The following is a 15,250-nucleotide window of genomic DNA, read 5'->3' on the forward strand; positions in this document are numbered from 1 at the left end:
CTTTCTTTATATTTTGTGTGTTTTATTGTGTACTCTTTTGTGTTTCATCTGTCTGGTTTTGTGGGTAGTTGATTTTAGTTTTTGCCTTTAGTTAGTATTTGGTTGGTCTGCTTTCTTTGGTGTGATTTTATTTTCTCTGGTGACATCTATTTAGTCTTAGGCATGCTTCCATCTAGAGCAGTCCCTTTAAAATACCCTGTAGGGGTGGTTTGTGGGAATCCAATTCCCTCAACTTTTGCTTGTCTGGGAATTGTTTAATCCCTCCTTTATATTTATGATAATTGTGCTGGATACATTATTCTTGGTTCAAGGCCCTTCTGTTTCATTGCATTAGATATATCATGCCATTCTTTTCTATCCTGTAAGGTTTCTGTTGAGAAGTCTGATAATAGCCTGATGGGTTTTTCCTTTGTAGGTGACCTTGTTTCTCTCTCTGGCTGCCTTTAATACTCTGTCCTTGTCCTTGATCTTTGCCATTTTAATTATTATGTGTCTTGGTGTTGTCCTCCTTGGGTCCCTTCTGTTGGCAGTTCTGTGTGCTTCTGTGGTCTGAGTGACTATTTCATCCCCCAGTTTGGGGAAGTTTTCAGCAATTATTTCTTCAAATACACTTTGTATCCCTTTTTATCTCTCTTCTTCTTCTGGTAACCCTATAATGCAGATATTGTTCCATTTGGATTGGTCACACAATTCTCTTAATATTCTTTCATTTCTGGAGATCTTTTTATCTCTCTCTGCCTCAGCTTCTCTGTATTCCTGTTCTCTGATTTCTATTCCATTAACGGCCTCTTACACCTCGTCCATTCTGCTTTTAACTCCTTCCAGACATTGTTTTATTTCTGTATTCTCCCTCCCAACTTTGTCCATTAGCTCTTGCATTTTTCTCTGCAGCTCCATCAGCATGGTTATGACCTTTATTTTGAAATCTTTTTCAGGAAGATTGGTTAAATCTATCTCTGCAGGTTCCCTCTCAGGGAATATATGGGTTATTCTTGTCTGTATCAAATTTTACTGCTATTTCATGGCAATAGAAGTAGTCGTAGGTAGTTGGCGCATGTTTCAGCTGGGAGAACAACGTCCCTTCCTGCTTGCCTGTTGCCTTCCCTTCCTGTGAGAATGGTGATGCCTAGCAGCTTGTGCTGGGCAGCTGCACACCAATGGGGCCTCTGAGTCTGGCCCAGGCTGCTACAGAGATGGCTCATCTCAGGCTGCTGCTCTGCTATGGCAGGGCTGTGCCAGAGGGGGAACAGGTGGGATGCTGTTTATTGCTGTGAGGGGTCTCAGAGCTCTGCTGCCCACCAGGGGGTTAGGGCACCTTGAGTTCCCCAGGATTCCCAGCTGCTGGTCTGAGTGTGCTGGGATGCTTCCATCCAGCTGTGAGGCTCCTGTGCCTTTAAGACTTTCCAAAAGCACTTGCTTTTTTTTTGTCCCAGGGGCACTGGCTGCAGGGACCTGCTCACAGTTTTTACTGTTCCATTTCCCTAGTATCCAGCACACCATGCATTGTGTGTCGCGCTCCTGGTGTGGATGACTATGGCTGGGTATTTAGCAGTCCTGGGCTCCCACTCCATCCCTGCTCTGACTCCTCTCCTCCTGCCGGGTAGCTGGGGTGTGGGGTGCGCTCGGGTCCTGCCGGGCTGCAGCTTGTATCTTACCCGCTTTATGAGGCACTGGGTTCTCGCAGATGTAGATGTAGCCTGGCTGTTGTCCTGTATCTTCTGGTCTCTCTTTTAGGAATAGTTGTATTTGTTGTATTTTCAATAATATATATGATTTTGGGAGGAGATTTCCATTGCCCTACTCACACTGCCATCTTGGCTCCTCCTCTGACTTGTTTGTTTTTTTATTCCCTTGCCCAAGGAGATGTGTCCAGGAAAAAATTGCTCATACTTAGGTTCAAGAGATTTTTGCCTATGTTTTCTTCTAAGAGTTTTATGGTTTCATGTCTTACATTCAGTTATTTGATCCATTTCAAGTTTACTTTTGTGTATGGAGTTAGGCAGTAATCCTCATTCATTCTTTTGCATGTAGCTGTCCAGTTTTCCCAGCACCAGTTATTGAAGAGGCTTTCTTTTCCCCATTGTATATTCTTGGCTCCTTTATTATATATTAAGTGATCATATATGTGTGGGTTTATATCTGGGCTCTCTATTGTATTCCATTCATCTATAGGTTTGTACTTGTGCCAGTACCATACTGTTTTTTATTACTGGAACATTTTAGTATAGCTTGAAGTCAGTGAGTATAATCCCCCTAACTTTTTTCTTCTTTTTCAGGGTTGTTTTGGCTATTATGGGTCTTTTTTGGTTTCATATGAATTTTAGAACTATTTGTTCTAGTTCATTGAAAAGTGCTGTTGGTATTTTGATAGGGATTGTTGTGTTGAATCTGTAAATTGCTTTGGGAAGGATGGCCATTTTGGCAATATTAGTTCTTCCTATCCATTAGCACAGAATAGATTTCCATTTATTTGTGTCTTTTTTTAGTTTTTCTCATGAGTATCTTATAGTTTTCAGAGTAGAGTGCCTTCACCTCCTTGGTTAGTTTATTCCTAGGTATTTTATTCTTTTTGATGCAATTGTAAATGTAGTTGTTTTTCTGATTTCTCTTTCTGCTAGTTCCTTGTTAGTATATAGGAATGCAACAGATTTCTATGCATTAATTTCATAACCTGCAACTTTGCAGAATCCAGCTATTAGTTTCTAATCATTTATTTGGTGGAGTTTTTAGGGTTTTCTATGTATAATATCATGTCACCTTCAAATAGTGACAGTTTAACTTCTTCCTTACCAATTTTGATGCCTTTTATCTCTATTTTATCTGATTGCGGTGGCTAGGCTCTCCAGTACTATATTGTATAAACATGAAAATAGTTGGCATCTTTGTCTTGTTCTTGATCTTAGAGGAAAAGCTTTCAGCTTTTTGCCATCAAGTATGATGTTAGCTATGGGCTTGCTGTATATAGCCTTTATTATGTTGATATATACGTACCTTCTATACCTATATTGTTGAGAGTTTTTAATCGTGAGTGGATGTTGAATTTTGTCAAATGCTTTTTCAACATCTGGTGAGTTGGTCATGTGGTTTTTATCCTTCTTTTTGTTAACATGGCATATGAAATTGATTTATTTAAAAATATTATGCCCACATTGCATCCCTAGAATAAATCCCACTTGGTCATGATGGATCATCCTTTTGATGTATTTTTGGTTCATTTGTTCTTATCTTTCTAGTTTATTTAGTTGTGAGTTTGGACTGTTTCTTTGTGACTGTTCTTGTTTCTTGAGGTAGTCCTGTACTGCTATGTACTTCCCTCTTAGAACTGCTTTTGTGGAATGCTGCAAACTTTGGACTGTTATGTTTGTTTTTATTTGTCTCCATGTATTGCTTGAATTCTTTTTTAATTTGTTCATTGATCCATTGACTATTTAGAAGCCTCTTGTTTAGCCACCGTGTGTTTGTGGGGTATTTTGTTTTTGTCGTGTAATTTATTTCTGGTTTAATACCATTGTCATCTGAGAAGTTGGTTGATATATTTCAATCTTTTAAAATTTGTTGAGGCTTTTTTTGTGGCCTAGTATGTGATCTATTCTGGAGAACATTCCATTACATCTGAGGAAAATGTGTATATTGCTGATTTTGGGTGGAATGTTTTACAGGTATCTGTTAAGTCCTTCTGATCTAATGTGTTGTTCAGTGGCTCTGTTTCCTTATTTATTTTCTGTCTGGTAGATCTATTTATGTGGATTGTGTGTTAAAGTCTCCTAAATTGAATGAGTTGCAGTTTATTTTTCCTTTTAACTCTTTTAATATTTTTTCTACATATTTAGGTGTCCCTATGTTGTGTGCATAGATATTTATAATGGTTATATCCTCTTGTTGTACTTACCCCATTATCATTATGTAATGTCCTTCTCTTTGTTTTGAAATCTTTTTGTTGATATAAGTACTGCTACTCCAGATTTTTTCTCCCTATTATTTGCATGAAATATCTTTATCCATTTTTTCACTTTCATTGCATGTATTTCTCTCAGTCTGAAATGGATCTCTAGTAGACAGCATATAGATAGGTCTTTTTCATTATCCATTCTGCCACTTGATGTCTTTTGGCTGGCACATTCAGAACACTTACACTTAAGGTAATTTTTGATAGGTATGTACTTATTGCCATTTTAATTTTTTTGGTTGTTTTTATAGTTACTCTGTGTTCCTTTCTTCCTCTCTTATATTCTTCTCTTGTTATTTGATGGTTTTCCTTAGTATTGTGATTGGATTTATTTTTTAATTTTTGTATAATTTATTATTGGCATTAGGTTTGTGGTTACCATAAGGTTAAAGAATATCTTCCTAATGATATAACAGTGTATATTAAGTTGACGATTGCTATATTTCAAACACAATCTGCAAGTACATCTTTTCTTCTTCTTCCTCCTCCACATTTTATGTATTAGATATCATAATCTGCATTTTTGTGTATCCCTTAACTGATTTTGTGTATAATTGTTTTCACTTGTTTTGTTCTGTTTTAATATCATACTTCCTTGGTAAGTAATTGGTCTACCTTTATTGTGGTTTATTTTCACTGGTGAAAAGTATTTAGGCTTAAGAACATTTCCATCTACCGAAGTCCCTTTAACATGTCTTATAATGTGAGTTTAGTGGTTATAAATTCCTTCAGTCTTCATTTATCTGTGAAATGTTTAATCTCTTTAAAATTTGAATGGTAATCTTGCTGGGTAGAGGATTCTTGGTTGAATGACTTTTTGTTTTTTCAATACATTAACTATTTCATGCCACTCTGTTCTGACCTGTAAAGTTTCTGCTGATATCCTGATTGGGTTTACTTATACATCATTTTGCACTCTCTGGATGCTTTCAATACTTTCTCCTTATGCTTAATCTTTACCTTTTTAATAATTATATGGCTTGGTGTTGTCTTCCTGTGGTTCCTTTTGTTAGGGACTCTCTGAGATTCTGTGACCCGAGTGTCTATTTTCTTCCCCAGATTGGGGAAGTTTTCAACAATTATTTCTTCAAAGAGACTTTTTATCCTTTTGTCTCCCTTTTCTCCTTCTGCTACCCCTATTTTGGGACAACCGTTTTATTTGGTGTTGTCACACAGCTCTCAACATTGTTTGATTCCTAGAGATTTTTTTTTCTGTTCCTCAGCTTCATTCTTTTCCTGTTCTTTAGTTTCTATCTCATTATCTCCTCTACTTACAGCAATCTATTATTCATTCCCTCCATTGTATTTTTCATTTCAGTTATGGTGTTCTTCAGTTCTGAGTGGCTCTTTTTCAGCTATTTTATCTCTTTGTTGAAGCCTTCCCTGTGATTTTCAGTACTTTTCTATAGGACAGTGAGCATATTTATGACTGTTATTTTCAAATCTTTATTAATAAGATGGGTGATATCTGTTTCATTTAGCCCTCTTTCTGGTGTCTTACCCTGTCTTTTTGTTTGGAACATATTACTCTGTGTCCTCATTTTGTCAGGGTTTCTGTGTTTCTTCCTTTGTATTAGATTGATCTGCTATGCTTCCTGGTCTACAGAGTAATGGCTTTATGAAGAAAGCATCCTGTGGTGCTCAGAAGCTCAAGACTCTCTCTATTCAGCAGTGCCTGGTTCTCCTTTGTGGTGGAGCCTCCATTGCTGTTGGTTGACTATGGGGTGGGGGTGCCTCTCTGCTGTCTGCTGGCAGTGGTCTACCTCAGTCTGCTACCATAGGAAGTTTGCCTCAGCAGCCTTTTGTGATCAAAGCAGCAGCTTCTGCTTGGATCATTGTGGGTGGGGCTGCCCTCTGCCTGCCCTCCAATGATGGTGGGGCTGCTGGGTTAAAGAGGTGGGCAGAGTTGGTGCATGGCTCTGGGGCAGGCATGTAGCTATGGTGTTTTGTATGGTACTAGGTTGGGACACCCATTAGGAAGAAGGAGTGCTGAGATGGCTCCTGCAAAAGCCTCTCTAATTGGGCTGAGATGACTGAGAAAGCTGGGAAAGCCTCCCTCTGCCTGCCAGGCAGCAAAGTCTGATGACTGCTGGGCTGAGTGGGCAGTAGGTGGATTCACAGGGACATGTCTGAGGGCTGATCTGCCAGTGAAGGGGATGGAAAATTTGGGGCTTCAAAGTTTGCCCAAAATGTTGGGTGAGAGAGGGCTGGGAAAGTGTCCCCCCTCCAGCTGCCCTTTATCCTGCATAGAGTGTTCCACCCAACCATCACCCTTTTGGCACCCATCCTGCTGCTGCCAAATCTTTCTACCTGCTACCTCTGTGTTGGGTCTCACTGGAAGTGGCAGAGTGTGCCTGTTCTCCACAAATGACTAGAGTCTCAGCCTCCTGTAGTGTCCCAACTCTCAATGGTTTCCAGACCCAGTAACCACCAGATCCCAGTGCGATGTGGGCTTTTTCCCAGAGAAAATTTTCAGGGCCAAGTGTGCACAGTTCCTGATGCTTACCCCCTCTCTTCTCTATTCCTCTTCCTCCTGCTTGTGACCAGGGATGGGGAAGGGCTTGGTTCCCACTCAGTCATGGCTCTGCCACTTTCCCTTTTTCTGTGTGTTTTTCTCTTCTTTACTATGTGTAGGTATTCTGTTCTGCAGTCTTCAGGTCATTTTCAGGTTTAGTTGTATTTGCTCTAGTTGCTTCCTTGGTGTGGGTAAAATTGAAATATTTCCAGAATCTCTCAACTGGTCTTAGTGCATCCCCATAGCAAAAGGTATTTCCAAGGGGTGGGAAGTAGTCCATCTCCATTGCAATAGGTGATTACAAGGGGAGCAAGGGCATATTTGGACTTGAGAGGTTGGGTGGGGCCCCTTTTTTTGCAGACAGGTTATGAGAGACACCAGCAAGCAGAAGTGGACTACTGCTTGTAGGCAATAAACAGGGTTCTCCCACTTTATTTCTCCCTTAGACTGATTTTGGTTTCAAAGATAATTGGCCCCAGTCTGGGAGACATATTTTTCCCCTGGAGTTATACCTGGTGGTAGTTGGCAGGACTTCTGTTCCTGAAATCTGTTTTTATGGGTGCAATACCTGGGCGGCTGCCCCTGTGAATGGTGGGGAGGACACAGTGGCTGCTTCAGTGAGGGGTTGCAGCTCACCCTTAACTCTACCTCTGGCAGCAATGGAGGGTGCAGCTTCACCAGGGAACTCCCATCCATGCGTCTTCCTCTTGGGGAGTCCATAATGGGAGACTGGTCTAAGATAAAGCACCTCCTAGAGGGGTGGGGCCTTCCCCAGAATTGGGGAAGTGTGGAGACACCAGAAGCTGTGGAATTAGCCCTCTGTGAGATAGCAGACTGCTTAGAGGCCCTGAATAGCCAGTAGCAGCCAGGATTGTGGGATGTTTGATTCTTGAGATAATGGAAAGGGTTATTGAGAAGAGAGACACACTTTGTTGTCACTTGGAGGTGCTGGGTGATGACCTATGGGATGCCCTTAAGAAAGAGAGATAGTTACTGATAAGACAGGTCATGCTCCAGGAAGATACATTAGCAGTGATGGAGGAGGCAGCAGGAGAATTTGCATTGCAGGAGGCTGTGGGGAAAGGGGAGGAAAGAGTGGTGCCTTAAGTCCCAGAGATAGTAGAGGATATGTCAGGGGATGATGAGGGATTGGGACCGAGGGCCAAACTGTTGCTGAGGCCACCACCTGAGGCATCAGCCACTCCTGAATTAAAGGCCTGCCTCATTGTAATTAAGAAAATTAAAATGCAACAACCACAGTGTCCTCAGTGGGAGGAGAAGCCCCCTCCCCAGGTTGTGGAGCAATCCATGCTCTACCCCTATACCCAGGATGAGCTGGTGGACATGAGCATCCAGTTTCAGAAGAAGTCATCTGAACCTCTGCCTACATGACTTTTGCATCTCTGGGATGTGGGGGTGAAAATCATTTTTATGTCAGGTTCTGAAATGGGTAGCCTGGCTTCCCTGACTCACCCTACCCTCCAGCAGCAGCTGCAAAGTGCCCATCACACCTCAGGGAATCAGGCACTTCTGGATTGGCTGACAGCAGCTATCAGAGCAGTTTAGCCTAATCAGAGTGATTTATCACACTTACCCACTAGCTGGAAAAGGTATGCAGAGTTCTAGCAGGTGTTATAGGAGGTGGGCATGAAAAACTTCATCTATAATATGGATGAGGAGTTGTTCACCATAGGAATGAAAAATCTGTTGCTCTGTACAGCTCCCCCATCTCTCTTTGGGTCCCCAGTGACTATTCTTGCCCCCCACATGTGGCAACCAATAAGTGAGGCTACTTGTACTTTAGCAGATCTGGGGGAGGTTGAAACAATAAGAGCATGGAAGGAAGTGTGGGCTATGACTGAAAGGAGAGGTGCAAAGGGCTCTGTGAAGGTCTCAAGGACCCAGATGTGGGTTGATTTCATAAAGACCAGGGTAGTGAAAGAAAAACTTGAATGGCAGCCAAATAGGATCTTCTTAGAACCCTGGTACCAATTAAAGCTAGCAGCAGTTCCAGCCGCTGAGGTCCAAGACACGGAAGCGGGAGGCAAAGCCCCATGTCTGGCCTGTGTCCCTGCAAGACTTCCTGGGGGACAGTACTCAGGCTATGCCTAGGCTCTCACCCCCACAGGGGGATGATTAGGCATCATGGTTTGACTGAGGGGGGTGCCAAGACCCCCACCTTGGGGAACATGGTGTAGACTGGAAGTCACATGTGGAATTAGCAGTTCATTGGTCCCCTGTGAATGTACAACATGTCCTGGCACTGGTGGACACAGAAGCTAAATGTTCTCTAATTTATGGCAACCCTGAGTGTTTTCCTGGGACCTCTGCTGTGATAGATGGCTATGGGGGTAAGGCAATTAGAGTGAAGAAAGCCCAAATCTCATTGGGTATATGGTGTTTACCCCCAAAGGAGTATACTGGGTACATTTATCCCATCCCTGAATAAATTTTGGGGGTAGCTATCCTGCAGGGTCTGTGGTTACAGACCACTGCAGGTGAGTTCAGACTGAGGGTATGTGTGGTAAAGGCAGTTCTGAGGGGACATGCTAAATACCCACTATTAGCTCTGCCTGTACCTCAGTGGGTGACAAATACTAAGCAGTATAAATTGCCTGGGAGACACAAGGAAATTGGAGAAACTCTACAGGAGTTGGAGAAGGTGGGTATCATAAAGCCCACTCATAGTCCTTTTAATTCCCCAGTGTGGCCAGTGAAAAAGCCAGGCAGCTCTTGGAGTATGACAGTGCGTAACAGGGAATCGAATAAAGTCATACCCACGCTGCATGCTGCTGACCCCTCTATAGCAGCCCTTATGGACACCCTCAGTCATGAACTAGGGACATATCATTTTGTTGTGGACATTGCTAATGCTGTCTTCTCTATTGACATAGCACAGGGAAGCCAGGAACAGTATGCCTTCACATGGGAAGGGTGGCAGTGGATATTCATTGTCCTTCCACAGTGATACCTCCACAGTTCCACCATTTGTTGTGAATTTGTAGCCCGGGACTTGGCCATATGGAAGAAACCACAAATGGTGCGGCCATATCACTACATTAATGCTATCATGTCTGATTCTCTTGCAGACTTAGAAGAGGCAGTTCCTAGGCTGCTGCAACATCTACAGGAGAACGTATGGTTTGTGAACAGCACCAAGGTTCAGGGACCTGGTTTGTCAGTAAAGTTCTTGGGGGTTGTCTGCTCAGGTAAAACTAAAGTTATTCCAGAAGCAGTCAGAGACAAGGACCAAGCTTTCCCTACCCCTACCACTGTGGTAGTACTACAAGAGATTTGGGGTCTTTTGGGCTACTGGAGAGTGTTTTTCCCACCCTTGGCACAAATTCTGAAGCCCTTATACCAGGTGATATGAAAGGGCATCAGTTGGGACTGGGATGAAACATGTGCAGCTGCTTTTACTGCTGCTAAGTGAGCAGTCATGTAAGCTAGATGTTCATGTAACCAAAGATACTTATGGATGGGGCCTTTGGCAGCAGCTTGAACAGACACAACGACCTATTGGATTCTGGTTGCAACCATGGAAATGAGCACAGGTTCAATACACCTTAGTAAGGAAGCAGCTGGCTGCTATGTACCATGCCTTGCTGCCTATGGAGCCCATCACTGGAACAGCTCTGACCAAGGTAATAACCGCTTATCCCATCATAGGGTGGGTGCAAGACTGGACCCAAAGGCCACTGAGTGGCATGGCATAGACACCTATATTGGCCAAATGGGGTGCATAGTTACAGCATTGTAGTTCCCTCTCCAGTAGCCCCTTAAATGGAGAACTCTAATGCTTACTGGGGCTAGTGATGTATACCACTGCAAGGCAGGAAGCACTTGCTTTTGAGCATTGGTAGCTGAAAGTCCTTATCAAGAGGGAAAAGTTCCTATATCTGCAGATGCTTGGCATAAAGAAAGCTCCAGTCATGGGCAGCCCCCAAAATGGAGGGCTGTGGCTTTCTATCCTAAGACTGAGACAATATGGATGGAGGACAGAGAGGGGAAGAGCAGTCAGTGGGCTGAGTTGAGGGCAGTATGGCTTGTGATCACCCAGGAGCCTTCCCCCATAATTGTCTGCACTGACAGCTGGCCCATCTATCGGGGCTTGACCCTGTGGCTACCAACATGGTACCATGCCAACTGGATGGTTGGTCACCAACCCTTTTGGTGGCAAGAGTTATGGCAAGACCTATGGGCCTCTGGTCAGACTAAGACAGTTACTGTATAGCATGTGACTGGCCATTTGCCTTTGGCATCCCCAGGGAATGAGGAAGCAGATGCTTTGGCCCAGGTGTGTTGGCTGGAAGGAATGCTTGCCTCTGATGTAGCCCAATGGTTACATCAGCATTTGTTGTATGCAGGGCAATAGACAATATGGGCTGTAGCCCATTGGTAGGGCTTGCCGTTGACCTTTGGAGAAGTCAGTAAAGCCTGGAGCAAGTGCCTTGTGTTCTTTAAGAAGGACTTACACCAACTCCCGCAACAACATGGGACAATAGTAAACGGGCTGATACCTCTTGTCAGGTGGCAGATAGACTATATTGGGCCTCTGCCATGTCAGAAGGATGTTGGTATGCCACGACTTGTGTGGATACAGCTACTGGCCTATTGGGTTTTTTTCCTGCACATTGTGCAGATCAGCAGACCACCAAGAGGGGCCTAGAGCATCTCTTTACAGCCTATGACTGGCCGCAGATTATTGAGAGTGATCAAGACACCCACTTTACTGGACATGCTTTACAAGAATGGGTGCAGCAGTTAGGAATAAAGTGGAAGTTTCATGTACCATATAACCCTACCAGGGCAGGAATGAGAGAGAGGTACAATGGTTTGTTGAAATCTGGCCTGAAGTCAGTCACCAATAGTCTACAGGGCTGGTCAGTTCATTTATGGACAGTGCTATGGGATTTGAATGAGAAGCCCCAAAAAGGAGCCTTGAGCCCTGTGGACATGCTCACACACCTTGCTGCCTCTCTTATACAACTGTATGTGCAAACCAAAGAGGAGTTACTGAAGCCAGGATATGGCCAGCAGAGCAACATCCTGCTGCCAGCCCCAACTGCATTAAACCCTGGAGACACTGTTGAATGAATGTGGCCCTGGAACTTTTGACACATGAACCAGTGATGGCTGGTCCTCCTGGAAGCTGGCCTCCTGTGTGTTCCTGGAGTAACAGTAGAGTGGCCCCCAGAGGTCATGGTAGTGTACCCAAAACATCTGGGATGTAAGAGTATCTTACAGGGACATTTTGTTTTATCTTTATGGCCAGTGCATGGACCTCCCATAGCCCTATATATTGACCCATCTGTAACTCCCACAGGCAGAGAGATGAAAGTCTGGTATACTAGACCAGGATGAGATCCCATTCCTGCCACAGTCCTATTACAGGACCACTTTATTGCATGTATCCTACCTGATGGACAAGATTTGCCTATGCTGGTGTCACTAAAACATGTACCTTATCACCCGTAAGGTTATTTTCTTCTACAGTCCCTGTGACCTGGACCTACCCACTGGCTGCAGCTGCCACGTGATGATTGCTCTGAACTCCCTACCTGTGAACTCCCACAGCTAATGACCACCTGTGGAATGGACAAGCTATGGACTAAATCTGCATAAGGCTTTGAACCTAGCTGAATCCTCTGGCTGGAGGATTATCATGATTTTATTGCTGTTGTTTTATGTTATTAGTCTGGTTACAGTGCTCCAGTTTTCTCGCACAGGGGCCATTGCAGAAGATGGGGAATGAGTAGAATGTGAGGCAAGATTTCCGGAAGAGTGGGCTGTGGGTAAAATTACAGTATTTCCAGAATCTCTCACCTGGCCTTAGTGCATCTCCATATCAATAGGTGTTTCCAAGGGGTGGAGAGAAGTAGTCCATCTCCATAACAGTACATAATTACAAGGGCAAGCGAGGGCATATCTGGACTGGAGAGGCTGGGTGGGCCCTTTTTTGCAGCTGGGTCATGAGAGACACAGGTGAGCAGAAGTGGATGACTGCTTATAAGCAATAAATGGGTTTCTCCCACTTTATTTCTCCCTTTGACTAATTTCAGTAGAAAGGTATTTTGCTCCAGGCTGGGAAAATATCTTCCCCTTGGAGTTACAGCATGTCTCCTTCCACTTCTCCCCCATCCCTTTCCCAATGGAGACAACTCTGCACACAGACATGGATACAGGCCATGTGGTGTCCCTAAGACTTGCTGGTCCTGTACTCAGCCCTGTACCCTTTGATCTTTATACTCTAAATGCCAAGGAGGGGGACTGAATGGTTTATATCCTTTAAGCTGCCAGATCAATTCCCTCTCCTCCTGAGGGCCTATTTCTCTGTGGGGAAGCAGTCAGTCCCACTCCCCACTATGGCCCAACTTATTGCAGCTTGGTCTCCTTTTCTGCAGACCTCAGCTGGGAACAAGGAACCATCCCATCCCAACACCGTGACAAGATAAATTCACCTTTGATGCCAAAATGACCTGACCTGCCACATAACTAGGCAATATGGGAAGACCTAATTCCAAATTAGAGGATTCTATTAAGAAGTGCAATGGAGGCTACATTTGATAGTAATGGCACATTTCCATTGTGTTTTCATGTGCATTAACTTGTTTAATGCTTGTGATTGAGAAAAGCTGGAGACCAATGAGGTAAGTACAGAACAGAATCTGTTTGTGTATTTAAAAATCATGTGTGAGTTTTGCATTTGATTTAAATATTTAAATTAGCAGTGGTTGATGTTAAAGCCAAACTTCTGTCATAAAGAGTTCCATTATTTTTTTTTTTTTAGAATTGTTAATAAGCAGGGTAGTAGATACAGTGTTTTATTATTCTGAACATGATATAAGCATTATATAAGTTCCATTGAGTATATGAAATATTTTTACAAAAAACACAATTTTTATAAAAAGTATTAATTTATATACTACCAGGTAGCTCTAAATATGACACTTTCACCACATATGCATAAGGATTAGAATTATTACTCTTCAAGATTTTTGCTTCTTTTTTTTTTTTTTTTTTTTTTTGAGGGCATCTCTCATATTTATTGATCAAATGGTTGTTAACGACAATAAAATTCTGTATAGGGGAGTCAATGCTCAATGCACAATCATTACTCCACCCCAAGCCTAATTTTCATCAGTCTCCAATCTTCTGAGGCATAACAAACAAATTCTTACATGTAGAACAAATTCTTACATAATGAATAAGTTACATGGTGAACAGTACAAGGGCAGTCATCACAGAAACTTTCGGTTTTGCTCATGCATTATGAACTCTAAACAGTCAGTTCAAATATGAATACTCATTTGGTTTTTATACTTGATTTATATGTGGATACCACATTTCTCTCTTTATTATTATTATTTTTAATAAAATGCTGAAGTGGTAGGTAGATACAAGATAAAGGTAGAAAACATACTTTAGTGTTGTAAGAGAGCAAATGTAGATGATCAGGTGTGTGCCTGTAGACTATGTTAATCCAAGCTAGACCAGGGCAATAAAACATCCACGTATGCAGAAGATTTCTCTCAGAACAGGGGGGGTGAGGTTCTAAGCCTCACCTCTGTTGATCCCCAATTTCTCACATGATGGCCCCCCTGCGACTGTGCCTGTCTTAGGTTGTTCCTCCCTTGAGGAATCTTACCCGTCTCTGGCTAACCAGTCATCTTCCGGGGCCATACAGGGAAATGTGAAGTTGGTAAGTGAGAGGGAAGCCTTATTGTTTGAAAAGGTTAGCTTTTTACTTCTTTGCATATTTATGCCCTGTGGCTTCTATGCCCAGCATTTGTCTTGAGGTATCTTTACCACTTGGAAGAATTATGATACTCGGTAAATTTGATACGAGGCACGAATTCTATTTAAGGGTTGTAATTAGGAAGGAAGAAGAAAAGCTATAGAAGTAGCAGGCGGAAGAAAACATGGGAAGATTGATTATTTCTTTGACATATCTTCTTGTAGAGTACTTCAGCATGAATAGGTTTTAAGCTACTACTTAAATTGCGCACACACATTAACATAATAGGAGTATAGTTACATAACCAAAGCATATCTGTAATTACCAGCCATCTGCAGTGAAACCAAGAAAACCAGTTAGGCACCTTAGGCATTTGTGAAAACTTATCTATGATATGGTGGATATTGTCCAACTGAACTTGAACAGTCTGAGAGAAATCAGACAAATTAAAACAACCCATTCCTGGGGACTGTTCACATGCCATATATTCTTTTAACAGTAAATAGTCTGTAGTTGTAAGACTTTGGAGCGCTACAATTTGCACTTCTCCAAATTCTTGGTTGAGTTCCAACAGTATAGATCCAGTCAAATTTGTTGTTTTACTGTATGCACAGGCCAGCTTAGATATCTCCTTCCTCATTCCCATGGCAAGTCCAGGAACGGGTGGGATGAGTGCATCTACAGCTGTAGCAGTGCGTGGATCTTTGTTGGGGTTTTTTGATGATCATCTTCTGGCATGAGTCTTCCAGAGAGTGCAGATGTTGGAAGTTCTTTTTCATATCGTATCTTAGTTCATTTTCGGGATAGCCAAATTAGACTTTGATCCTCTGTATAAACACAAACAGACCCTTTGCCTACACTTTTATATACCCTTTATACCCTTGAGTAGAACTCGTTGGAGGTTACCACACAGGAACTGCCCTTTTTTTTTTTGCTTTGTTTTTGGTATCACTAATCTACACTTAAATGAAGAATATTATGTTTACTAGGCTCTCCCCTATACCAGGTCTCCCCTATAAACCCCTTTACAGTCACTGTCCATCAGCATAGC

Source organism: Manis pentadactyla, chromosome X (genome assembly GCF_030020395.1).
Source record: "Manis pentadactyla isolate mManPen7 chromosome X, mManPen7.hap1, whole genome shotgun sequence".
In the NCBI taxonomy this organism is placed as follows: Eukaryota; Metazoa; Chordata; class Mammalia; order Pholidota; family Manidae; genus Manis; species Manis pentadactyla.